The sequence below is a fragment of the Triticum urartu genome, chromosome 2A (genome assembly GCF_056163025.1).
Source record: "Triticum urartu cultivar PI428250 chromosome 2A, HENAU_Tu73, whole genome shotgun sequence".
Taxonomy (NCBI): Eukaryota; Viridiplantae; Streptophyta; class Magnoliopsida; order Poales; family Poaceae; genus Triticum; species Triticum urartu.
The window spans coordinates 732880216-732907432 of NC_141874.1; the positions used below are offsets into that span (position 1 = coordinate 732880216).

At 47.3% G+C, this 27217-nt stretch overlaps 1 pseudogene; it reads right to left on the reverse strand.

Annotated features, from left to right (window-relative positions):
* Positions 1-989: 989 nt before the first annotated feature.
* LOC147987340 (G-type lectin S-receptor-like serine/threonine-protein kinase At4g27290) lies at positions 990-26010 on the reverse strand (annotated as a pseudogene).
* Positions 26011-27217: the final 1207 nt, after the last annotated feature.

Consider the following 27217-nt stretch of genomic DNA (forward strand, 5'->3'; position numbering starts at 1 on the left):
TGTCACGGACTCGGGCGTGAGTTGAGCCCACGTCTCTCCACCCGTCTGCGCCTATATAAGTGTGCGGTGTCTCCTAACCCTAGCCGCCACGAACAGATCACATCTGCTCCCACGCGCACGCCCACCGTCGTTCCCTTGCTGTTGCCGCCGCCGGTGACTCCATCCGGTCCGCCGCGTACACGGTCGACGGGAGAGCAGGTCTCCGAAACCACACCCTTCTGGTTCCTGTACGGGGTGAGGGGCGAATAGGTTTTTGGTCAGCGATTACGCGACTGCTCGCTTCCGATCGTCTACTTCCTCTACGTCTGCGTCGCCTTCATTATCACCATGTCCACCGACGCCGAACGTGCCGCCGCCGAGAAAGTTGAAGCCGACAAGAAGGCCGCCGAGGACGCCGTTTCTGCCACCAAAGCCGCGGCCTCTGCATGGCCTACTGGAGGGTATAACTCGTTTATCCCGCTCCTACTGTTTTCTGTTTTAGCCATGCTAGCGTTATACGTAGATCTTTTTGTAATTAGCGTAGTATGTGCTAGCTTGACTGAATATCAGTATGTGTTTATTTGTGTCAATGCCATGCTAGTGATTTACTCGTGGATTAATTTAATCGAGAAATTGCCTGTTTACTCAACAACTGTTTTGAACCTTCTGGATCAACATACAACCATTCATATCATGGCTCGTTCATATGTAATCAACATACTAAGATCGATTGCAGTACATGTTGATAAGTTGCACTGCTCTTATACTTCAGTTTTACAATAAAAATGTACAATTTTTTCAGGAGAGAAGTGTAAAATTTGAAGAGATAATCAACTCAGAAATAAGAAAACTAAAAGAGTAACACAAAGTAAAAGAAAAGGAATTAGGGCACTATGGAGAGGTACCACCCATACAAAAAAGACCATGGAATAAAGACAATTCACACCTGTAACTTGAACTGAGAAATCATTAGGCAACAACTCTTAATCCGACTCAACCACAGAGGCAATTTATGTCAGATCATCTGTACTCGGGCTCGAGAGGTTGGATTCAAGCTCATGGGACGAATGCATAGCCGTGTTATCCATGGTCGGCCTTCCCGGCCGATTAATCAGCGAAGCAGTGCTTGTTAGCATGGCGACAATTGTAGACATGGTTGGCCTGTCGCTGGGAATATCCTGGACAGAAAGAAGTCCAATCTGTATGCATCGTTTGAGCTCAGACAAGAGCTCAGGCTCAAACTCAGAAAGTGGCAATGATATTGTTGTGTCGAGAAGTTCTATAGTCTTGTTTTGTTCCCAGAGACCCCAAGCCTGCAAAAAAGAGATTTCCTTACTTTATTTTGAAAAATTGTGGAATCTTATATAATGTTCATAGTTCATCCCAAATGAAAATGGTTAATTATGTCAGCCAATATCGGATTTGGGTGCATTGATGCTCATTTAGGTCCACTAAAAGTTCAAGGTATTATACCTTTACCTTAGAAGCATTTGTATAGCTTATAAATTTTTTCTACTTTTGTGTGGCAATTTGTAACAATATGATATAAATAAATTCACGACAACATGGTTAAGAAACCGCAAACAAGACCACGCTTACGTTCAAAAGTAGCCTCTGCATGCTGCCATTCCTTTGCCCACTTAGTGTCTCCAAGAGGATAACTCCAAAGCTATAGACATCACATTTTAGCGTCATCTCTCCTTGCCTCTCATACCCTGGCGCTGCATATCCCCTTCATGAAAGTCAACAATGTGATATATATTTGGTTCTCATATTCCTCCTATTTCTTCTAGAAAAGATAAATTTTCTTACGGTGAAACAACGACTGTCTGATCAGGCCCTGTTTGATCAATGGCGAATAGCTTGGCAGTGCCGAAGTCCGCTATCTTAGCCTTCCATTCATCGTCTAGAAGAACATTGCCTGGTTTGAGATCCCTGTGGATTACACTCTCGCTTGATCCACCGTGAAGGTACGAGATACCATGCGCGATACCATGGATTATTTCAAGTCTCTTTGCCCAGTTCAATGAAGTACGAAGGCTAGGTGTGCCTGTTAGTACGAAATAAATTGATATGCGTTCCTGAATATACTTGCATCTCGTAGTCTACTCTAGTACAAGTGTACAACAACAACTAGAATTAAAGCAAAGGAATTTCGAACAAAAGTGAAGTAAGAGTGCATGATGTGTTTTGAACGCAGGAATATTTCATGAGATAGTTGAACGTCCATAACACAATTGGAAAGAAAATTCTTTAGTTTCAGCGAGCAGCGAGTACCAAATATGTAGACGTTCAAGCTCTTGTTCTGCATGTATTCGTAAACTAGTATCCGCTCTTTTCCTTCATTGCAGTATGCGAGGAGACGAACGAGATTGTTGTGCCGGAGCCCGGCCATCACTTCAACTTCTCTAGCGAAATCTTTCTTTCCTTTTCTGGTGAGAGCCGACTGTTTAAGCCGCTTAACAGCAATCATTCTTCCGTCAGTGAGCTGGCCCTGGTGAATCAGCAAATTAGAGAAATTATTTATGAAGTGAGTCCTCAGTTTGTTGAGGGTTGTTCTCTATATGTCAATGTAACCATAACGAAATCCCCTCCCCGCCCGCGCGAAGTGCACTTACGTCAATTCAAGACCAATTTTATTAAGTCACGCATAAAACGTCCAGTTGATATGATGTATGTCACGATGTCTAGAATGAGTAGTGGAGGAAGAGCGAAACGAGCCCCGTGTCGCTCCCCGCGAGCTAACCCTAGCTGCCGGTCGCCGCCGCACCTCCAGCCTTCCTCTCCCCGCCGCCGCCGGCGAGCGCCGCCGGGCAAAGCATGCGCGGTGTCGGCGGCGGCGGGTTTTCCTCCCCTGCAAGCGAGGCGGGCTGTGCGGGGCTGCTGCGCTTAGCGAAGGCGAGGGGCGCTGCGGCGTGTGACTGGGCGAGGGCTGGCGCTGCCCGGCGCGCCATGGCGGCGAGTGGTGGAGCGGGCGCTGCCGGCGAGAGAAGGTCGCGGGTCCGACAGGCGCGGGGTCCCTGCGGTCGGTCGGGGCAGATCTGGCCTCTGCTGGCTTGTGGAAGGGCGAGGCAGGGGTGCCAGCGCGCGTCGTTGGCGCGAGGAGGCCTCTGACGCCATAGGAACAGGGTCGGCCGGCCAGATGTGGCCGTTAGCTCGCTCACGGCGGGATGGTTTGGCGCCGCGGGCCTGCTAGTCGGATGGCTGCGTTTCGCGCCTGGGTCGGCTGCGTTTTTGGCGTGTGGAGGCAGTAGCGGTGGAGTCGGGGTTGCTGGTGGTGTCTCTCCTTCAAGTGCGTACACGCCAGCTCCCTTGAGTGGTGGCGCCTTCCAGTTTGCTTGGTGCTTCACGAGGCTTGCGCAGACCAAATCCAGCACGAGCACTCTTGGCCTTGCGCGCGGTGGTGCGGACGGCACAATTTGGCTTGGATCCCGCCCAGTTCTGCGCGCTGCGGTGCGGACCGGCTATGTCCGGCTTTCCCTCTGCATTCTTTGTGCGCTGCGGTGCGGAGGATCGCCCAGTTCTGCGCACGGAGATAGAGAATGGCCAGATCCGGCTTGGCTCGCCTAGGGTTTGCGAGCGGCTGTGTGGACCGGCCAGGTTGGCGTGTGCTCGCCGAGTTTCTGCGTGCGGCTTCGACATACTCGTTATTGGTAGTGTTCGCATGCGGATGTGATGCTCCGTGGCGCTGGTGGCCTCAGATCCTGGATTTGTTGGTGGAAGACTCGGCTCCGGATGAAAATCATGCATCGACATTGTCATTGCCGGCGGTAGCGGCATCCACGGATGTCGTCGTCCTCCTTGAAGGTATCGTTGTGGAGCCGCTTGCCCTTCCTACCCAATGGCGTGAGATCTCCGGGTGAAAACCTAAGATCAGGCAGTGCCAGATCGGGTGACGGCGGTGTTCTCAACATCGTTTTCCTTCTTGGGGGCGTCACCTTGGAGAATCCCGACGATGGATTCGATGGTGTTCACGATTGATGGTAGAGTTTGGGTTCATGGTGCTGCCGACAGGTCCTTTTTATTTCTTTTCTTTTCGCACTGTTTTTTCAGTGCTTTCCTCCTCTGAGGATTCTTGTAACACCTTCTTCTGATCAATGAATTTGGCAGTTCTCCTGCCAATATTCAAAAAAAAAAGAATGAGTAGTGGAGGACTAACCTTATAAACAACGCCAAATCCACCTTGACCAATAATGTTACTTTCGGAGAAATTTTCAGTGACATGGTTTATAGTAGCTAGATTAACCGAAGGGACGACTCCCATAGATAGATTTTGAGGAATAGCGCCTGAAACAAGACAATTATGATTATTAAGTCCTTTTCAAATGGAATGATTAGTTTATCATTAAGTTTGAAACTGTCTTATATATATAACAAAATATTGGGTCTCATTATCTGGAAAAAAGTAAATATTAGGCTAGCTTCACTGGTAGAAAAAGGGCCTGTTGTCCCGGTTCTGGAACCGGGACTAAAGGGTCGGTACTAATGCCCTGTCCCTTTAGTCCCGGTTCAATCCAGAACCGGGACAGATGTGCCTCCACATGGCCTGTGCGCGGAGCCCAGGCAGGAGACCCTTTGGTCCCGGTTGGTGGCACCAACCGGGACCAATAGGCATCCACGCGTCAGCATTTCTGTGGCTGGGGTTTTTGGTTTTTTTGAAAGGGGGGGATTTGGGGGTTTTGGGGGGTTAATTTAGGTGTTTCATATATTGTGTTAGCTAGCTATAATTAATAGAGAGAAGTGTCCTCTCTTATGTCCGTGCTTGGTCGACGCTACGTACTATACATATGTATAGAGAGGACTAGACACGCTAGCTAGCTAGTAAGCAAACGAAGGAAACAGAAGATCGTCATGAACATATATGCATACAGAGAGAAGTGATATCGACCACCTCTCCTTCTCCGAGAGATTGGTCGAACAACAAGTTCTCGTATATCTATCCGACACTACCGGCTACATATATACAATAATTATCTCTTACAAATATAATCATACGGACTCAGGGTCCACATAGTATTCTCCGTCTTCAGCGATCACGTGGTCAAGAAAGAATGCCGCCAATTCCTCTTGAATTACTCGCATGCGAGCTGGTGCTAGGAGTTAATCCCGCTTCCGAAACATCTAATTTAAAGAAGGGGGTCAATACATATATATATGAATGAATGAAACTCAACACAAATGATGGTAATAAAATAAAATTGTGAATGTTGTTATTTACGTACTTCATATTGTTCGTCAGTGTAGCCCCGCTCACAGGTCGTGTGGCGGATGGACTCGCAAACGTAGTATCCACAGAAATCATTCTCTTGTTCCTGCCACAACCACTTTACAAGAAATAGAGGTCAATCAAACTGATAAGCAAGAATGCCAAATGGTATTGATGAAACTAGCGCTTGAATCACTAGTAGATGCGCGGAACATGCTACTATAGTACTTACTTTCGGGTGTCTAAATTGCAGCTCCTTCGACAGACCCAGAGCTTTTCTAGTGAATTTTCTCCAAACCCTGCCGGACAAAGAAAACAATTACTTAATATATCAGGAAATGAACAAAGTTGCTGATATGGTGGATAATGATCGATTTAACTTACTTCTCGAGTATTTGAGTCATGTCTGCATAGTCCTGGGGATCTTTTCGTCTTGAGTCTAAGACGGTTACTAGTCCCTGCTCAAGCTTAATCTCTAGGAGAATGTAGTGGAAACTGCACATGCATGCATAACTCATCAATTACATTACTATAACCTTGACTAATATATAAGGGAAACCGAATACGCACAAGACAGTAACACTCACTTGAAGTTGTAAGGAAAGAGTATTATATCTTTGTTTTCATTTATTACCAACGATCGTAGCAAGTTGGCCTCGGTAGCTGCGGCATGAAATTTAACCTGAGTTGCATCTATGAGATATGTGTTAATGAACCCAATATCACCGACTTGTCTTTTCTTCAATTCGGCGATCTTCAATCTGCATAATATAGTGAGGATGATTATAAATACATACAATGAAAGGGCTGAGCTATATAGAGAGACTTAATGACAGAAGTAGTACTACTTACAGACATTAGCAGGCGACCGTTGTTTTATCGAGGGCCAATTGATTGAAAAACTGAAAGAACTCCTCAAATGGAACAGGCAACAGTTCAATTCCAACGAGGTCATGCTCCTTTTTAACTTTCACATACAAAGTACTCCTCCCCCTAGAGTCTCTGCAGATTTTCAAGTACCAATCATGCAATCTTTGCATCATCGTTGATAGAGATCTTTCATCTTTAACGAGAGGCTTCCCGTACTCGTATCTTTGTATCTGCACCTCCATGAAATCATAATGTACATCGTCGGGCAGGTAATCGCCAAGATTGCTATAACCGGGCACCATCCTCGGATCATTAGCGACGTTGTCGCTAGGCACCTTGAGCGGGCGGCACGATTGCTTCGCTTGTTCACCGAGCTGGGCAATTTGTTTCCCAGCTCGTCGTTCTTTCAGCCTTTGATCACTGACAGTACTTCCCGACCGCTTCGCTTCGGCAAATTCCTTTCCAATAATGCGCTCATAGTTTCCTTTCGGCGGAGACTTGGGTGGTTTTGTCAGGGCAGCCAGAGTGCGCTTCGCTTTCACCGGATCTACCTTCTCCTCCGGAGGTGGATGTTTCTTTGCTTTCACCCCTTCAAAGTAGTTCCTCACTTCTTCTTGTGCGATCTTGGCTTTCTCCTCCGGGGTCCTCTCGTATGGTAACTTCTGTGGAGTCTTCAGAGAAGGACCAAATCTATATTTCCTCCTGCCTCTGGCTGTACTGCTAAACGCCGGTCGAGCAGACAGAGCGGCTGTCTTCTTTACTTGCTTACGAGGCGGAGGAGAAGGACTACGACGCGCCGGAGCAGCCGGAGCGGCGGCAGGTCTCTTCCGTCCTTGTTGACAAGGCGGAGAAGGAGGAGGCTGGCTTTTCGGGCGCGTCGGCGCAGACGGAGAAGGAGGCGGAGTGCCGCCACACGCTGGAGAAGGAGCCGGTCGAGTGCCCTGATCGTCACTCGCCGGAGGAGGAGGCGGTGGAGGAGGCGGAGTGCCCTGACTCGTCGGAGGATGAGGTGGTGGAGGAGGCGGAGTGACCTTACTTGCCGGAGGAGGAGGCGGAGGCGTCTAGTTCGGAAGGTTGATGAGCTCCTTCCACCATAGGCATGGAGTCTTCAGAGCAGACCCCAGCCTAGTCTCCCCTTCACCGGTAGGGTGGTCAAGCTGGAGGTCCTCAAATCCCTCCGTTATTTCATCCACCATCACCCTAGCATATCCTTCTGGAATCGGCCGGCAGTGAAAAGTTGCGCCGGGTTCAGTAGGATAAACAGAGCCAAAACAGCCGCCTTAACCTTCAAATTCATCCATTGCGTCATAAGGTGGCAATTTTGAGACTCCGTGATAGCATCCACGGGATAGCTGGCAGGAGCCGTCAAGGCATGCTCCGGCTGAAGCAGCTCGGCGGAAGCCACGCTGCTTCTCCGCTGAGATGGCGGGGTAGCTTCTGGAGAAGCTTCGGCAGTACGTTTGCTGCGATTTGCTTCTCGTTCCTCTATTGCTTGTACCCTTGCTTGCAGCGCCTGCATTTGGGTCTGCTGCACTTTTTTCCTCCTCTCATGGGATTTGTAACTGCCTGCGTCCGGAAACCTAACCTTCCACGGAATGGAGCCCGGCGTGCCTCGTGTCCGTCCAGGGTGCTCAGGATTCCCGAGGGCCATTGTGAGCTCGTCGTTCTCTCTGTCTGGAAAGAACGTCCCTTGCTGCGCTGCTTCGATATAGTGCTGAAGCTTCCTGACTGGTATGTCCATTTGATCATTCGTCCAAATGCACTTCCCTGTTACAGGGTCCAAGGTTCCGCCAGCCCCGAAGAACCAAGTCCGGCAACAGTCTGGCCAGTTAATTGTCTCTGGTTCGATCCCTTTATCAACGAGATCATTCTCAGTCTTGGCCCACTTAGGCCGGGCTACGAGGTAGCCACCTGACCCCGTGCGATAGTGATGCTTCTTCTTCGCAACATTTTGCTTGTTTGTCGCCGACATCTTCTTACTCGTTTCCTATGTATTGTGTGCCACAAATGCGGGCCAGTGATCTTTGATCTTCTCATATCTGCCCTTGAATTCTGGTGTCTCATTATTTTCGACAAACTTATTCAGCTCTTTCTTCCACCTTGAATAGTTCTGCCATCCTCTTAAGAGCAAAATACTTGATTAATTGCTCTTTAACTGGCTTCTCTGGATTATCCTCTGGCGGTAGGGTGAAATTTGACTTCAGCTCAGTCCAAAGATCATTTTTCTGCATATCATTGACATAAGACACCTCAGGGTCTTCTGTAGCCGGCTTAAACCATTGTTGGATGCTGATCGATATCTTGTCCCTAACCAAAACCCCGCACTGAGCAACAAATGCGCTCTTTGTTCGGAGGGGTTCAATCGGTTGGCCGTCGGGCGCGATTGCTATGATCTCAAACTTTTCATCCGAGCTCAACTTTTTCTTCGGGCCTCGTCTCTTTACCGAAGTTGTGCTCGATCCGGAGGGCTAGAAAAAAGAACAAAGACTTAATTAATATGTGTACATACCAAAACAATGAATGCATCAATTAGCTAGTCACCAGAAGCTTAACTAATATATATACCTGGCCGGACTCGGTTCGGTCACCGGAGACGTCATCACGGTCTCCTTCTTGCTCCGGCATTGGGTCACCGGAGCCGTCCTCACGGTCTCCTTCTTGCACCGGCATTAGGTCACCGGAGCCATCATAATCATAGCCAGCTGCTTCCAGACCATCGGTGTCGTTGAGAAACAACGAGCAGACGGCATCACTTCCTCGTGCGATTATGTCCCCCAACAACTCTTCTTGTACTTCGTCTCGGGCGGTGTCCATAGTTTCTACAAATATTGACAACATGGCAATTATTATTCAAACATGACAGATGGATATATTAGTGGCAAACGTAGAACTAATATTAATTAGTGGCCTCGACGCTGCTTCTCTAGGGTTTGGGGTGGCCTCGACGCTGCTTCTCTAGGGTTTGGGGTGGCCTCAACGCTGCTTCTCTAGGGTTTGGGGTGGCCTCGACAACGCTTCAAGGATAAAAAAAGAGGAAGAAGAAAAAAAAAGAGGAGACGAAAGAATAGAGGTATTTCTTCTCCTCTTTTTTTCTTCTTCTTCCTCTACTCCTCTATTCTTTCTTCTCCTCTTTTTTCTTCTTCTTCCTCTTTTTTTTATCGGGAACGAGGGTCGTCGAGGGTCATCGAGCGGTAGAGGAAACCCTAAATAGCAAGTATCGTGGGTGTGAGATACATGTGGCCGTCGGTGTCGGACACTACATCCACGTCCCACAAGTGACGTGGGCGTCGAAGCCCGCGCCACCTGTGGGACGTGGATGTAGTGTCCGACACCGACGGTACATGTATCTCACACCGACGATACTTTCTATTTAGGGTTTCTCCTCTACCGCTCGGCGACCCTCGACGACCCTCGTTCCCGATAAAATAAAGAGGAACAAGAAGAAAAAAAGAGAAGAAGAGAAGAAGAAGAAAAAAAAGAGGGGAAGAAAGATAGAGGGTCATCGAGGGTCAGGGTCGCCGAACGGTAGAGGATACCCTAAATAGAAAGTATCGTGGGTGTGAGATACATGTGGCCATCGGTGTCGGACACTACATCCACGTCCCACAAGTGACGTGGGCGTCGAAGCCCGCGCCACTTGTGGGACGTGGATGTAGTGTCCGACACCGACGGTACATGTATCTCACACCGACAATACTTTCTATTTAGGGTTTCTCCTCTACCGCTCGGCGACCCTCGACGACCCTCGTTCCCGATAAAATAAAGAGGAAGAAGAAGAAAAAAAGAGGAGAAGAAAGAATAGAGGAGTTCTTTTTTTATCCTCTTCTTCCTCTCATGTTCGAGAGGATCGCCGAGGGGTCGGGAGGTTGCCTAGTGTCAAAGGATTCAACAAAACCATGTCTTCATCATTAGGCGAAAGTAACAGGTGCATGATGGTACGAAGCTCTCCAAAGTTATTTTGGAACGGAGTCCCAGATAGGATAATTCGCTTTTTGGTACAAAGTTCAGCAAGAACCTTCCAAATATCGTTATTTGGAAGGCCTTTGCTGAAATTCATACAAAAAGGCAAATTATCCTATCCGGGACACCATTCCAAAATAACTTTGGAGGACTTCGTCATGCCCTGGTTACTTCCGGCTAATGATGAAGCCATGGATTTCTTCAATACTTTGACACTAGGAAACCTCTCTCGACCCCTCGGCGATCCTCGACCCCTCGAACCCTCGACGACCCTGGAACCCTCGGCCCCTAGACTGCCCTGGAACCCTCGACCCTATAGAACCCTCGACCCTGAAACCCTCGACCCTCGACCCCTTAAGAAGAGGAAGAAGAAGAAAAAAATAGGAGAAGAAGAAAGAATAGAGGAGAAGAAGTTTTCTTCTCCTCTATTCCTTCTTCTTCTCCTCTTTTTTTTCTCCTCTTCTTCCCGACCCTCGCCCCCTCGAACACTTGGCGACCCTCGACCCTCTACCCTAGCTAGTTCCCGACCCTCGCCCCCTCGATCCCTCGAACACTCGGCAACCCTCGACCCTCTACCCTAGTTAGTTCCCGACCCTCGCCCCCACGAACCCTCGAACACTCGGTGACCCTCGAACCCTCGGCGACCCCCTCCCCCCATCATGTCGAAGTTATCGGGGAGGGGGTATATCGACCCCCCTCATGTCGAAGTTATCTGGTAGGGGGTATATCGACAATGACATACCCGATACATACATACATACATAGCCACATGCATCCATACATATATGAACAAAATTAATATCTACTAATTAAAAACCTAAATAAAAAACTAATACATATCTGCATGCACACACATATACACTGCACACACATACACATACATACACATATACACTACACACATGCATACATATCTCAAAAAAACTAACAGAGGCGGGCAGCGGAGGCGGGGTGCGGCGGCAAACCGGCGACGGTGCGGCAAGCGAAGCACGGCCAGGCGGCGGCGTCGAGGCAGAGTCGGCGGGCGGCGGCGGCGAACCGGCGGCGACGCGGCAAGTGGAGCACGGTCAGGCGGCGTCGTTGGGGTAGAGCACGGCGGGCGGCGGTGTCGGGGCGCGGCAAGAGAGCACGGCTGGTGGCGGCGGCAAGGCGCGGCGGGGGGAGAGGAGGAGAGGAGGGGAACGGCACGGCGGCTCACAGTGGGAACAGGTCGGGAAGGCATCGGGGTAGGGCTCGGCGGCGGCGGCGAGGACGGCGAAGTGGAGCAGCCTGACGGCGTCGGGGCAGGGCTCGGCGGTGGCGGCGGCGACGACGCGAGAGGGGCAGGGCTCCGCGGCGGCGACAACGCGAGAGGGGCAGCCTGGCGGCGTTGACGATGAGGAATGGGAGCAGTTGGCGGAAATTTCCCAAGTGTTGTATATATAGCCAGAGCATTGGTCCCGGTTCGTGGCACGAACCGGGACGAATGCCTACCTATGGTCCCGGTTCGTGCCACCAACCGGGACCAAAGGCCAATTTTCAGCAGCCCAAAGGGCGGGAAGCGGCGGCCTTTGGTCCCGGTTGGTGACTCCAACCGGGACTACAGAGGGGCATTGGTCACGGTTCGTGGCACCAACCATGACCAATGCCCCCTTTAGTCCCGGTTGGTGCCACCAACCGGAACCAAAGGCCTTGTGCTGCCCCGCACCCAAATGTTTAGTCCCACCTCCCTACTTGAGAGGGAGCCGCACCTGTTTATAAGGTGCGGTGCGCCTTCCCTCTCGAGCTCCTCTCCAAAGCAGGCTTTCGGGCCTAACCGTGCAATGTGTGCCTGTGGGCCTACTAGGCCTCCCGCGGGCCTGAATCCTGGCCCATGGTAGGGTTTTTAGTCGTATTCAGGCCGTGGGTGCCCACTAGGTGGCACTTTTTTTTTGTTTTTTTGTTTTCTTTGTTTCTACTTACAACAAAATACTTATTGTTGCTATATTTAATTATTTTCCAGTTTTTTGTTTTGTTTTTCTGCATTATTTATTTTGTTTTGTTTTTGCTTTATTTTTTAATTCTTTTTGCTTTTAGTTTTAGAAAAATTATAAACTTTCTGTTAGTGACATTAGTTTTCAAATTTGAAAACACTTTTTTTGTTTTTTTTGTTTTCTTTGTTGCTTTATTTATTTTATTTTGTTTCTACTTACAACAAAATACTTATTGTTGCTATTTTTATTTTTTTCTAGTTTTTTTGTTTTGTTTTCAGTATTATTTATTTTCTTTTGTTTTTTTTAATTCTTTTTGCTTTTAGGTCAGCAAAATTATAAACTTTCTGTTGCTTTATTTTTTTATTTTTTTCTACTTACAACAAAATACTTATTATTGCTATTTTTTCCAGTTTTTTTGTTTTGTTTTCTGCATTATTTATTTTCTTTTGTTTTTTGCTTTATTTTTTAATTCTTTTTGCTTTTAGTTTTAGAAAGTTGAGAGTTGAAAGTTGGCATGGGCCAGGGACTAATGGTCATGGTATTACGAGGGCCGAACCATAAGACATGAAAGCATTTCAAATGAACTCTGAAAAAGTTGAAAGTTGGCATGGTATCATAATTTCACCCACATAGCATGTGCATGTATAAAACGGACAATGGTAGCATGTTCGTGTGTTACAAAGTTGGCATGGTATCATCATAATAGTTGCGGGAGAAAGTCTTCACTTTTTCTTCGCTTGTTTCATTTGCTTATTGCGCCGTAACCATGGATAATCTTCATTGTTTATCAGGATGCTTGGGTCAGCCTTGACATTGAAGGGAGGAATTTCATGAAACTTTTCATAATCTTCAGACATGTCTGTCTTGCCGTCCACTCTTAGGATGTCCCTTTTTCCTGAAAGAACTATGTGGCGCTTTGGCTCATCGTATGATGTATTCGCTTCCTTATATTTTTTTTTCTCGGTTTGGTAGACATGTCCTTCACATAGATAACCTGTGCCACATCATTGGCTAGGACAAACGGTTCGTCAGTGTACCCAAGATTTTTCAGATCCACTGTTGTCATTCCGTACTGTGGGTCTACCTGTACCCCGCCGCCTAACAGATTGACCCATTTGCACTTAAACAAAGGGACCTTAAAATCAGGTCCGTAGTCAAGTTCCCATATGTCCACTATGTAACCATAATATGTGTCCTTTCCGCTCTCGGTTGCTGCATCAAAGCAGACACCGCTGTTTTGGTTGGTGCTCTTTTGATCTTGGGCGATCGTGTAAAATGTATTCCCATTTATCTCGTATCCTTTGTAAGTCAATACAGTCAAAGATGGTCCCCTGGACAACAAGTACAACTCATCACAAACAGTGTTGTCACCTCTGAGACGTGTTTCCAACCAACTGCTGAAAGTCCTGATGTGTTCACATGTAATCCAGTCGTCGCACTGCTCCGGTTGTTTGGAGCGCAGACTGTTCTTGTGTTCATCGACATACGGGGTCACCAAGGTAGAGTTATGTAGAACTGTGTAGTGTGCTTGAGACCAAGAACATCCGTCCCTGCATATTATTGAGTCTCTTGCAAGAGTGCCTTTTCCAGTCAGTCTCCCCTCATACCGCGATTTAGGGAGACCTATCTTCTTAAGGCCAGGAATGAAGTCAACACAAAACCGATAACATCCTATGTTTGATGGCCCATGGAGATGCTTCCTTCTGGCCTAGCGCGGTTACGGACATATTTCTTTAGGACTCCCATGAACCTCTCAAAGGGGAACTTATTGTGTAGAAATACGGGCCCAGGATGACAATCTCGTCGACTAGATGAACTAGGACGTGCGTCATGATATTGAAGAAGGATGGTGGGAATACCAGCTCGAAACTGACAAGACATTGCGCCACATCACTCCTTAGCCTTGGTACGATTTCTGGATCGATCACCTTCTGAGAGATTGCATTGAGGAATGCACATAGCTTCACAATGGCTAATCGGACGTTTTCCGATAGAAGCCCCCTCAATGCAACTGGAAGCAGTTGCGTCATAATCACGTGGCAGTCATGAGACTTTAGGTTCTGAAATTTTTTCTCTGGCATATTTATTATTCCCTTTATATTCGATGAGAAGCCAGTCGTGACCTTCATACTGAGCAGGCATTCAAAGAAGATTTCTTTCCCTTCTTTCGTAAGAGGGTAGCTGGCAGGACCTTTATACTGCTTCGGAGGCTTGCCATCTTTTTCGTGCAAACGTTGCAGGTCCTCCCGTGCCTCAGGTGTATCTTTTGTCTTCCCATACACGCCCAATAAGCCTAGCAGGTTCACGCAAAGGTTCTTCGTCACGTGCATCACGTCGATTGAGGAGCGGACCTCTAGGTCTTTCCAGTAGGGTAGGTCCCAAAATATAGATTTCTTCTTCCACATGGGTGCGTGTCCCTCAGCGTCATTCGGAACAGCTAGTCCACCGGGACCCTTTCCAAAGACTACGTAGTGTAAATCATTGACCATAGCAAATACGTGATCACTGGTACGCATGGCGGGCTTCTTCCGGTGATCTGCCTCGCCTTTGAAATGCTTGCCTTTCTTTCGACATTGATGGTTGGTCGGAAGAAATCAACGATGTCCCAGGTACACATTCTTCCTGCATTTGTCCAGGTATATACTTTCAGTGTCATCTAAACAGTGCGTGCATGCGTGGTATCCTTTGTTTGTCTGTCCTGAAAGGTTACTGAGAGCGGGCCAATCGTTGATGGTCACGAATAGCAACGCCTTAAGGTTAAATTCCTCCTGTCTGTGCTCATCCCACGTACGTACACCGTTTCCATTCCACAGCTGTAAAAGTTCTTCAACTAATGGCCTTAGGTACACATCAATTTCGTTGTCGGGTTGCTTAGGGCCTTGGATGAGAACTGGCATCATAATGAACTTCCGCTTCACGCACATCCAAGGAGGAAGGTTATACATACATAGAGTCACGGGCCAGGTGCTGTGATTGCTGCTCTGCTCCCCGAAAGGATTAATGCAATCCGCGCTTAAAGCAAACCATACATTCCTTGGGTCCTTTGCAAACTCATCCCAGTACTTTCTCTCGATTTTTCTCCACTGCGACCCGTCAGCGGGTGCTCTCAACTTCCCATCTTTCTTTCGGTTCTCACTGTGCCATCGCATCAACTTGGCATGCTCTTCGTTTCTGAACAGACGTTTCAACCGTGGTATTATAGGAGCATACCACATCACCTTCGCAGGAACCCTCTTCCTGGGGGGCTCGCCGTCAACATCACCAGGGTCATCTCGTCTGATCTTATACCGCAATGCACCGCATACCGGGCATGCGTTTAGATCCTTGTATGCACCGCGGTAGAGGATGCAGTCATTAGGGCATGCATGTATCTTCTCCACCTCCAATCCTAGAGGGCATACGACCTTCTTTGCTGCGTATGTACTGTCGGGCAATTCGTTATCCTTTGGAAGCTTCTTCTTCAATATTTTCAGTAGCTTCTCAAATCCTTTGTCAGCCACAGCATTCTCTGCCTTCCACTGCAGCAATTCCAGTACGGTACCGAGCTTTGTCTTGCCATCTTCGCAATTGGGGTATAACCCTTTTTTGTGATCCTCTAACATGCGATCGAACTTCAGCTTCTCCTTTTGACTTTCGCATTGCGTCCTTGCATCGACAATGACCCGGCGGAGATCATCATCATCGGGCACATCGTCTGTTTTCTCTTGATCTTCAGCAGCTTCACCCGTTGCAGCATCATTGGGCACATCGTCTGGTTCCTCTTGATCTTCACCAGCTCCCCCCGTTGCAGCATCACCGTATTCAGGGGACACATAGTTGTCATCGTACTCTTCTTCTTCGCCGTCTTCCATCATAACCCCTATTTCTCCGTGCCTCGTCCAAACATTATACTGTGGCATGAAACCCTTGTAAAGCAGGTGGGAGTGAAGGATTTTCCGGTTAGAGTAAGACCTCGTATTCCCACATTCAGTGCATGGACAACACATAAAACCATTCTGCTTGTTTGCCTCAGCCGCATCGAGAAACTCATGCACGCCCTTAATGTACTCGCAGGTGTGCCTGTCACCGTACATCCATTGCCGGTTCATCTGCGTGCATTATATATAATTAAGTGTCCAAATTAATAGAAGTTCATCATCACATTAAAACCAAAGTGCATACATAGTTCTCATCTAACAACATATAGCTCTCCAGAGCATCTAATTAATTAAACCATACATTGAAGCCACCAACCGGGACCAATGATGGTGGGCCAGGAGCGAGGCCCATTGGTCCCGGTTCGTCCCCCCAACCGGGACCAAAAGGTCCAGACGAACCGGGACCAATGGCCCACGTGGCCCGGCCGGCCCCCTGGGCTCACGAACCGGGACCAATGCCCACATTGGTCCCGGTTCTAGACTGAACCGGGACTAATGGGCTGAGCCGGCCTAGACGATAGCCCTGTTTTCTACTAGTGAATGCAAAAACAAATGCGATCATAATCGCAACCAAGGTAACAATTGATCCAACGGCATAATGATACCAAGCCTCGATATGAATGGCATATTTTCTAATCTTTCTAATCTTCAAGCGCATTGCATCCATCTTGATCTTGTGATCATCGACGACATCCGCAACATGCAACTCCAATATCATCTTCTCCTCCTCAATTTTTTTTATTTTTTCCTTCAACAAATTGTTTTCTTCTTCAACTAAATTTAACCTCTCAACAATAGGGTCGGTTGGCATTTCCGATTCACATACATCCTACATAAATAAAATCTATGTCACGTTGGTTGGCATAATTTTCATAAACAATAAATGAACCAATAGTTATAAAGATAATATATATACCACATCCGAATCATAGACAGGACGAGGGCCGACGGGGGCGGATACCAAAACCATCGCACTATATAAGATGCAATAATAAAAGTAAGAAAATAATACAAGTATCTATGTAAACATACAAGTAAGAATATTTTTCCTTTCAGAAAGAGGATAAGAACAAGAGGCTCACCACGGTGGTGCCGGCGATGAGCTCGGCGCGGGTGATCGACGGCGGTGAAGACGGGGACGGGGCGTGACGGACCGCTAAACCTAGACAAATATTATGGAAAATGGAGTTTGGAGGTCGAGCTTGGAGAGGAGAAAGCTTAAGTAGTGTGGCTCGGGCATTCCATCGAACACCTTGTGTGCATAGGAGGTGAGTTAGAGCACCACCAAGCCCTCTCCCCCTCGGCCAGAGAAAAACAGAGCACTGGGGTGCTCTGCTCGCGAGCGAGGGGTATATATAGGCACCTCATTGGTCCCGGTTGGTGACATGAGCCGGGACTAAAGGGGAGCCTTTGGTACCGTTTCAAGCCACGAACCAGAACCAATGGTGGTGGGCCAGCAGCGAGGCCCATTGGTCCCGGTTCATCCCACCAACCGGGACCAAAAGGTCCAGATGAACCGGGACCAATGGCCCATGTGGCCCGGCCGGCCCCCTGGGGTCATGAACCAGGACCAATGCCCACATTGGTCCCGGTTCTGGATTGAACCGGGACTAATGGGCTGACCCGGCCTGGACCAAAGCCCTGTTTTCTACTAGTGCTTGTAAGGGCATGTACAATGATTGATAAGATAATCTTATCTTAAGTTTTGCATGTAATTTAGAGATGACAAAGAAAAATGTCTACAATGGGTCATCTCTTAGCATTATCTTCAATAACTAGCAATTCCTAAAAATGTGGTGAGACATATTGTGCTAAGAGATCATCTCTTGTCTTATCTTAAATAAGAGAAGACAAGCCTTCTCTTATGAGTTCTATCTCCTCCACCTCATCATTTATCCTACGTGGCACTCCTAAGATAGCATCATTGTACATGCCCTAATGAGCACGGACTTCAGCATTGTACACCTATTTACCATGCATTTCCCCTTTTTTTCTCATGCAAAATAAGAGCAAAAGGGAGGTATACAATTTCGGTTTTGCTAAAACTCATTCAGCTGAGAAAACTTTTGGTCTCATTCACTTTTTCCATCGTCGGATCCAATCACGTTGTGATTCGTATTTTCTCCAGGTGGAGAGCTTCCTAGCCACAAGCCCACAAGGTGCAGCCCATCTGTTGGTTGGCTCGCAGCCCATTCTTTTTTCTGTCACTCTTTTTTTCTTGTATCACGCTGAGGGAGAAGACTCCGTGATGGTTCTTTTTTCCTTCGGCCTTGTGTGGGCTTGTGACATTGGGCCAGTTCTTTTTTTCTTTTTGTCCTAGGCTAGCTACAGGGGTGCACAGGAGATAACAAGATGGGTTTTTTCTGCATTTGGTTTTTCTTTGTAGTTGTATTTTTTGTCCATTATTCCTATTTAACTTTCTATTTTACCATCTTTTTTTCTATTTTCACTTTTCTATTATTTTTTGGTTGGGAGAAAACATGTAAAGTTTTTTAAAACTGATTTCTACTCAGATGAGATTTTGGTTAATTTTTTAAATGTATTAGAAGATAATTTTTTATACTTTTTGTGTTCCTTTTTTTTCTCTTGTGTTTTCTTTTTATGATAATCATTATTTATATTTTTGACTCACGGAGAGGGTGATAGCTAGATCCATTCTACTCCATCTGTTCCTAAATATTTGTCTTTTTGTAGATTTCAAATGGACTACCACATACGGATGTATATAGACATTTTTTTAGGGTGTAGATTCATTCATTTTGTGTGCTGCTTCGTAATTGCCCCACTAGCATGTTCACAATCGTCTCGCAACTGCGAGGGCCCTCATGCCACTTGCAAGTAGACCATCGACTCGCAACTGGTCTTTTATGTTGTTGTATGTTGTTGTATTTGTTGTTTTTGTTCTTGTTGTTGGTTGTTGTTGTTATTTTTGTTGTGTTGGTTGTTGGGGTATTTACTCGATGCCACTTGCAGCTTGATCGTCTACTAGCAAATGGTCTACTTGCAAATAGACCATCGACTCAAAACTGGTCCGTTTTCTTTTCTTTTGTAATTGTCCTACTTGCAAGTCCACCATCGAATCGCAACTGTGGGTACCCGCATGCCAGTTGCAAGTAGACCATCGACTCGCAGCTAGGGTTGTTTTACTCGATGCCACTTGCAACTGGTTTGTTTTTTGTATGTTGTTTTTGCAATTGCCCAAGTTGTAAGTCCATCATTGACTCGCAACTGTGAAGGGCCCGCATGCCAATTGCAAATAGACCCTCGACTCGCAACTGGTATGTTGTTTTTTGTAGTTTTGTAATTGCCTTAGTTCAAAGTCCACCATCGACCCGCAACTGTGGGTGCCCGCATGCCACTTGCAAGTAGACCATCGACTCACAACTAGAGTTGTTTACTCGATACCACTTGCAACTCGACCATCAACTTGCAACTCGGCTTTTTTGTTGTTGTTTGCAATTGCCCTAGTTGCAAGTCCATCATTGACTCGCAACTGTGGGGGCCCGCATGCCACTTGCAAATGGACCCTCCACTCGCAACAAGTCTGTTTTTGTTTTGTAGTTTTGTAATTGCCCTAGTTGCAAGTCCACCATTGACTCACAACTGTGGGTGCCCGCATGCCACTTGCAAGTAGAACATCGACTCGTAACTAGGGTCGTTTACTCGATGCCACTTGCAACTCAATTAACCATCAACTTGCAGCTCGGCTTTTTGTTGTTGTTTTGCAATTGCCCTAGTTGCAAGTCAACCATCGACTCGCAACTATGGGGGCCCGCATGTCACTTGCAAATTGATCCTCGACTCGCAACTGGTCTATTTTTTGTATGTAGTTTTTGCAATTGCCCTAGTTGCAAGTCAACCATCGACTCGCAACTGTAGGGGCTGGGCCTGCATCCCACTTGCAAATAGACCCTCGACTCACAACTGGTCTATTATTTTCTGTAGTTTTGTAATTGCCCTAGTTGCAATTCCACCATCGACTTGCAACTAGTATGTTTTTTCTAGTTTTCTAATTGCCCTAGTTGCAAGTCCAACATCGACTCGCAAATGTGGGTGCCTGCATGCCACTTGCAAGTAGACCATCGACTCGCAACTAGAGTTGTTTACTCGATGCCACTTGCAACTCGACTTTTTTGTTGTTGTTTGCAATTGCCCTAGTTGCAAGTCAACCATCGACTCACAACTGTGGGGCCCGCATGCCACTTGCAAATAGACCCTCAACTCGCATTGGTCTGTCTTTTTACTTTTCTAATTGCCCTAGTTGCAAGTCCACAATCGAGTCACAATTTGTGGGTACCCGCATGCCACTTGCAAGTAGACCATCGACTCGCGACTGGTCAGTTTTTTTCTTGTTGTTAGGTCTTTTTGCTGTACTTGCGACTGCTCCAACCACAACTACAGAACATATAATGTGACCGCAACAGGAGGTCAGGGGATAGTTGTTGGTGCCGATGAAATCGGTTCCAATTTTTTGTTAGGTCTTTTTATTGTAGTTGCAACCGCTCCAACCCGGAGCAATTTGCAACTCAGCACACCCCAGCGCAACTGCAGGACATATAATGCAACCGCAACTAGGGGTTGGGGGATGGGTTGTCGACGTTGATGGAATCCAAGCAACTGTGAGGCCCGCATGTCACTTGCAAGTGGATCATCGACTTGGAACTTTGGGTAGTTACTCGATGTCAGTTGCAACTCAACCCTGGACTTGCAACTAGCCAATTTTTGTGTGCTGCTTCGTAACTGCCCCAGTAGCATGCCCACAATCGTCTCGCAACTGCGGGGGCCCGCATGTCACTTGCAAGTAGACCATCGACTCGCAACTGGTCTTTTATGTTGTTGTACATTGTTGTTTTTGTTGTTTTTTCTTGTTGTTGTTGTTGTTGTTGTGTTGGTTGTTGGGGGTGTTTACTCGATGCCACTTGCAACTTGACCGTCTACTTGCAACCATCGACTCGAAACTGGTCTATTTTTTTTTACTTTTGTAATTGTCCTACTTGCAAGTCCACCATCGAATCGCAACTGTCGGTGCCCGCATGCCAGTTGCAGGTAGACCATCGACTCGCAACTAGGGTTGTTTTACTTGATGCCACTTGCAACTTGACCATGGACTTGCAACTGGTCTATTTTTTGTATGTAGTTTTTGCAATTGCCCTAGTTGCAAGTCCATCGTCGACTCACAACTGTGAAGGGCCCGCATGCCAATTGCGAATCGACCCTCGACTCACAACTGGCCTGCTGTTTTTTGTAGTTTTGTAATTGCCCTAGTTGCAAGTCCACCATCGACTCGCAACTGCGGGTGCCCTCATGCCACTTGCAAGTAGACCATCGACTCACAACTAGGGTTGTTTACTCGATGCCACTTGCAACTTGAACCGTCAACTTGCAACTCAGCTTTTTTTTGTTGTTTGCAATTGCCCTAGTTGCAAGTCCACCATCGACTCGCAACTGTGGGGGCCCGCTTGCCACTTGCAAATGGACCCTCCACTCGCAACTGGTCTGTTTTTGTTTTGTAGTTTTGTAATTTCCCTAGTTGCAAGTTCACCATTGACTCGCAACTGTGGTTGCCCGCATGCCACTTGCAAGTAGAACATCGACTCGCAACTAGGGTTGTTTACTCAATGCCACTTGCAACTCGACCATCAACTTGCAACTTGGCTTTTTGTTGTTGTTTTGCAATTGCCCTAGTTGCAAGTCAACCATCGACTCGCAACCGTGGGGCGCTGCTTCCCACTTGCAAATAGACCCTTGACTCGCAACTGTGAGGGGGCTGCTTTGCCACTTGCAAATAGACCCTTGACTCGCAACTGGTCTGTTTTTTGTATGTAGTTTTTGCAATTGCCCTAGTTGCAAATCAACCATCGACTCACAATTTTAGGGGCCCGCATACCACTTGCAAATAGATCCTTGACTCGCAACAGGTCTGTTTTTTGTTTGTAATTTTTGCAATTGCCCTAGTTGCAAGTCCACCATCGACTCGCAATTGTGGGGGGCATGCATCCCACTTGCAAATAGACATTTGACTCGCAACTGGTCTGATTTTTTTGTAGTTTTGTAATTGCCCTAGTTGCAAGTGCAACATCGACTCGCAACTGTGGGTGTCTGCATGCCACTTGCAAGTAGACCATCGACTCGCAACTAGGGTTGTTTACTCGATACCACTTGCAACTCGACCATCGACTTGCAACTTGGCTTTTTTGTAGTTTGTTTTTGCCCTAGTTGCAAGTCCACCATCGACCCACAAATGTGGGTGCCAGCATGCCACTTGCAACTCGGCCATCGACTTGCAAACTCATTTTTTTGTAGTTTGTAATTGCCCTAGTTGCAAGTCCACCATCGACTCGCAACTGGTCTGTTTTTTGTTTGTACTTTTGTAATTGCCCTAATTGCAAGTCCACCATTGACTCGCAACTGGTCTGTTTTTTGTCTGTACTTTTGTAATTGCCCTAGTTGCAAGTCCACCATTGACTCGCAACTGGGGGGGGGGGGGCACATGTCACTTCTAAATATACCATCGACTTGCAACTAGGTCTTTTTGGTTTGATGCCACTTGAAAGTCGACATTCCCCCTGCAACTGGTTCATTTGTTTTTTCATGCCACATGCAAGTGGACACTCGACTTGCAACTTGTTTTTTTTATTTTGATGCCCACTTGCATGTGGACACTCGGCTTGCAACATTTTTTTGTTGATTCCAGTTCAAGTCAACGGTCAACTTTGCAACTGGGTTTTCTTGTTTCATGCCACTTGTAAGTCTAGGGTCGATTAGAAACTGTGGGATCATATTTTTTTGTTGCCACTTGCAAGTAAAGTGTCATTATTTGCATTTTTTGTGTTTTGTGATCTTAGGGAGTCCACCATTTTTCTTTTTGACTTGCAACTATGATTCTTTGTGTTCATGCCTCTTTTTTTGCTAGTCCAACCTTTTTTGATTCGATAGTTTATATTTCACAAACACTTTTTTCCGTATCTTTTTGAAGCTAAAATTTTGCAACCAAGCGCCAACTAATAACTTGAGAGCCCCTAGTTGTTACTCCTTAATGAACACACAACTATGTTTTTTTCCTTTTTTTCGTCTATTTTTTGTTGATTTTGTTGTAGGCACACTAGTGTTTTTTAGTGACCCTTTTTTAATCTCAATTTTTAGTTTCACAATTTTTTACAAGGACAGAACCCCAAAATGCTTTGTCTATGTGTATTTAGACTAAACACAGTGTTCAGAGAGACATACTTCAAGTTCAGAGAGTTTGACTCATCATGTTCAGTAATCGTTCAGATTGTCCCCACATCTTTTCCATGCTAGTGTTGAATTGTGTATCACTTATTCAGAGAGTTGACTCATCAGTCAATGTTCAGAGAGTTTGACTCATGAGTCAATGTTCAGAGAGGATGCCTTCATTTTTCAGAGAGTTTGACTCATCAGCCATTTTTTGTCATGGTTGTCACATAGGCAGCAACCATGTTTTTAGTCATGAAAGAACGAAACTCCCCTAATGTAGTGTTTGTCAGCATCCAGGTTGTGCTAGTTTTAGAGAGATGTGTGTGTAGCTGTGATTTTTTTAAGGTAGGTCGCAACTGCAAATTTTCTAGGTTTGTCGCAACTGCAAGCCCAAAGGGTGAGAATCAGAACCGCGTGGTTTCTAAGGCATGTCGCAACTGCAAATTTTATGGGGGTTTCCCCGCAAAAAATAATTTTATAGGGGTTTGTCGCCATTGCATGTCCCCAAGGGGGAACCGCAACAGCACGCTTTCCAGGTTTTCTTGCAATTGCATGTCCCAAAGGGGGAATCACAACTAGACGGGCCACCAAGGCGGCTGCAAGTGTTGCAACCCACACTACAACTATGGTGATGCCCCAACACGACTACAACTGGTGGTGGATTTCATTTCTATTTTTTTATTTTTAATCATGATTTTTTTAAATGGTGAACATTTTGGAGAAATTGTGTTTTCTTCCAACTTCATGATTTTTAAATGCTAGTGAATATTGTTTTTTGTATTTGACAAAATATTTTAAATATAGGGAAATTTTTATATCCGTGAACAATTTTGAAGCCGAAAATCACATGTTTTATGGTGTAAGGGAACATCAAAAAATCTACATGGCTCCGTTAATATACTTGCAACAACATTTGCCAACGTATTATGGTGAAATGGAGTAATAGAAAATCGACAAAATGTCATGGCTAATCAGTTTGTGACGTCAATTGTTGCATCAATATTTTTTTCTACAAGCTTCCACCTAGCTCCCATGTCTTCAAACAGCAAGTACTAGTTTTTTTTTCTTTTTTTCAGCGGTAGCAACTACTAGTAGCTCAAGCGTCTTGGCAAAATATATTAGTCTTGCCGCACAACACGAGAACTGGCTAAGCCGAGTGCGGCCCAACAAAAATCAAGAAAGCGCACTAGGCCAGCCACCCACAAAAAACGAAGACAACCAGATCGGAGGGGAGCGAGAAACAAACTCACTAGAACAGGCTGACATCATAAGTGAATGAGACCATAGGTATGTCTCAGCTAGATGAGTTCCAGGTGCTCCCATACAATTTACCTAAGATTCTGCTCCTCCATCTCCACCAAATCACAAAAACGACCAGAAGAATAGCTGTTGCAGAAGCTAGAGGTGCCACAACCGGTACAATAGGAAACCTCTTACGGCCATCTGCTACATCTGTGGCAGCCAAAGCAAATCTAGTGAATTATTTCAAGACAAAAAATGGCCATGCTCCGTAGAATAAAATGGATAAGAGCACGAGAATGGATGTACATACCAAATTCTGATTCGGACAACCTCAAGTAGAGACTCTGCTCGCTGACAATGAGTCGAAGATCAACGATGGCATCCGCCCACATGACGCAGCCGCTACGATTGCCACCGCCTCGGATATCGGCGGCGGCGTAGGACAAGCACGAGCAGTCGGCGAGGCGCCTGTCCCGGCACTCCTCCAAAGTAGCCATATCAAGGTCCACCGTCGCATTTTGCGTGTCGGGAAACCTCACACCTGGCACCTCCCTGAAGCGGTCCGTCGTCGTCCCGCCGCCACAGTCCAGACGGGCATCTCGCCGGCACCCGCCCGCATATTGCTTCATTTGCCACGCCGCCGGCGACACGGGGCTGAACCCCGGCACACAGCCGCAGAACGACGAGGACGCCGCCTCGGGGTCGCAGAGGCCAAACGCCCCGCACTTGCCGTAGGCATCGCAGGTACTGTCCCTCGCCCCCCTGCTGAAGAAGGAGACCCACGCCTGGGTGCTCGCGTCCCACACCAGCCGCCCCGCCACGCCGGTGTGGTTCACCACGACGCGAGTCAGCGGAGCGCCGGCCACGGCGGTGTACCCGTAGGTTATCTCCATCGGCCTGGCCGTGAGGCCCGTCACATGCAGCGGGTACCTGTCCTCGTACGTCAACGCCTCCGGGACGCCGTTGAAGTAGACCCCGTTCCAGGGGCCCGTGCGGTACGTCTTCACGCCGCCGTACGTACCACGTGACGATCTCCGGCAGTCCGCTAGATTCCAGCGTGCGGCGGTAGTCTCCCGGAGACGGATCGTCGGCCGAGCGCCACGATGTGAGCTGCCACTCGGCTCCTGTCCAGAAGTTCCTGCCGAGCTTCATGCCGGACAGCAAGGTGTCGGACGGGTGATCGAACGACCGCCACAGGTAGGTGACACTGCTGCCGTTGCGCACGACCAGATTGCCGGACTCAAGAAGCTGGGCCGCCGCAGCAGTAGCGCCGCCGGAGAAATCCGATGACCAGAGCGTCCGACGAGAGCCGTCTAACAGGAGGAGGGTGCCGCCGCCGTTGAACACCAACATGCCGGACATGTCGCCCAGCAGAGGGTCGGCGCGGTTGGCTACCCAGTAAACAGTGTCGTTGGACACCGAGAACCATATGCCCAGGCCCAGGTATCTCTTGGTGGACGCCCCGGGGGAGAAGAACCCCAGGGTGAACGAGCCGCCGGCTGAGACGAGCGTGTCGCCGTCGGTGAGGTTCTGGCCTATCTCGAGCTTGTCAGAACCGGAGGTTTGGGTGGAAAGGAGCGAAATGCATGCCAAGAAGAGCAGCAGGACGAGCTGGCGAGTTGGCCTCATGACGGAGAAGTTTCTTTGTGCTCTTCATGCACAAAGCAGGGAAATGCTAGTGATGTACATGGACTGCTTGAACCGGGAACGGGATGCCTTTTCTTCTTCTTCTTCCAAATAACAGAAGATAAATTATTGTAAACTAGTTCACCTTACGTACGGTTAACCTGGTAGATATTTATTTTTTACACGTCAATAGCGGGATTACGCAGGCCTGAACCTTATATTATTACTGAACTAAAACAATAGCATAGAGTTACAGTAAGTGGGAAAAGGAGAAGGAAAGTAAAACTACATGCCGGCAATAATCTCGCAGCAAGATGAGACAACACGGCTCCCCAATCACGCAACAGGGATGTTTATCAGCATTTTTGCATCGGTGAGACCAGAGCATCAGATCGTCCGCTGCTGCGTTAGCAATGTGGTGGACTCCAAGAGTTTCATTTCTGAACACCTTTGTGTTGCAACGCTTCCAAGTATTCCACAGGATAACAATGATCACAGTGGAGCGACTTATTTGGAAGTGCCCCAAGCGACATTTCCCCTAGGTTGGCCGGCCTTACCTCGAAGATATTGCTTAGGCCGTCCCAAAGAGGAAGTAGATGATTGTAGCAGAGCGGTAGGTGAGCGATGCTCTCGGTTGCACCACAGAAAGGGCATGCATCTGAAGTAGCGACCGATGCCCAAAGTCTTTGTTCGTTGGTGGAGACACGGCCCTTGTTAGCAAGCCAAATGAAAAATCGACATTTGTTTGGGACTCCGGTATAGCTCCCCACGTTTGTCTCGGATTTGCTTGAAAACGGACGTCCGGACCACTTTGTGGACTGCTGGGAGTCCCCATTAAATGAAAAAAGTTGATACAAATGGCCCGGACACCACAATCCGGATATATACATGAGCTTTGAGGGTCTCCTTTAGAGATGTCCTTACTCCAGAGAGAAAGAAACCCTTTAGCGCACATAACAGCGGCAAAGGCGTCCTAGGAGACAGAGTCGAAATCCTTATGAAAATCCAGTTTAAAGACAATGGAAGGAGATTTTCTTTTGAAACAAGTTTCAACTAAAGATGCGCCAAAAAAGAAATTCTCAGCAATGCCTCGCTCCCGGTGAAACCAGTTTGACTTTGGTGAATTAGATCTGACATGAGACAATGAACTCTGTTTGGCCAGGCATTTGGACGCAATTTTTACGACGCAATTCTGAAGGGAGACATGCCTGTAATTTTCAGGGTGTTTAGCGCCTATTTTCTTAGGGAGA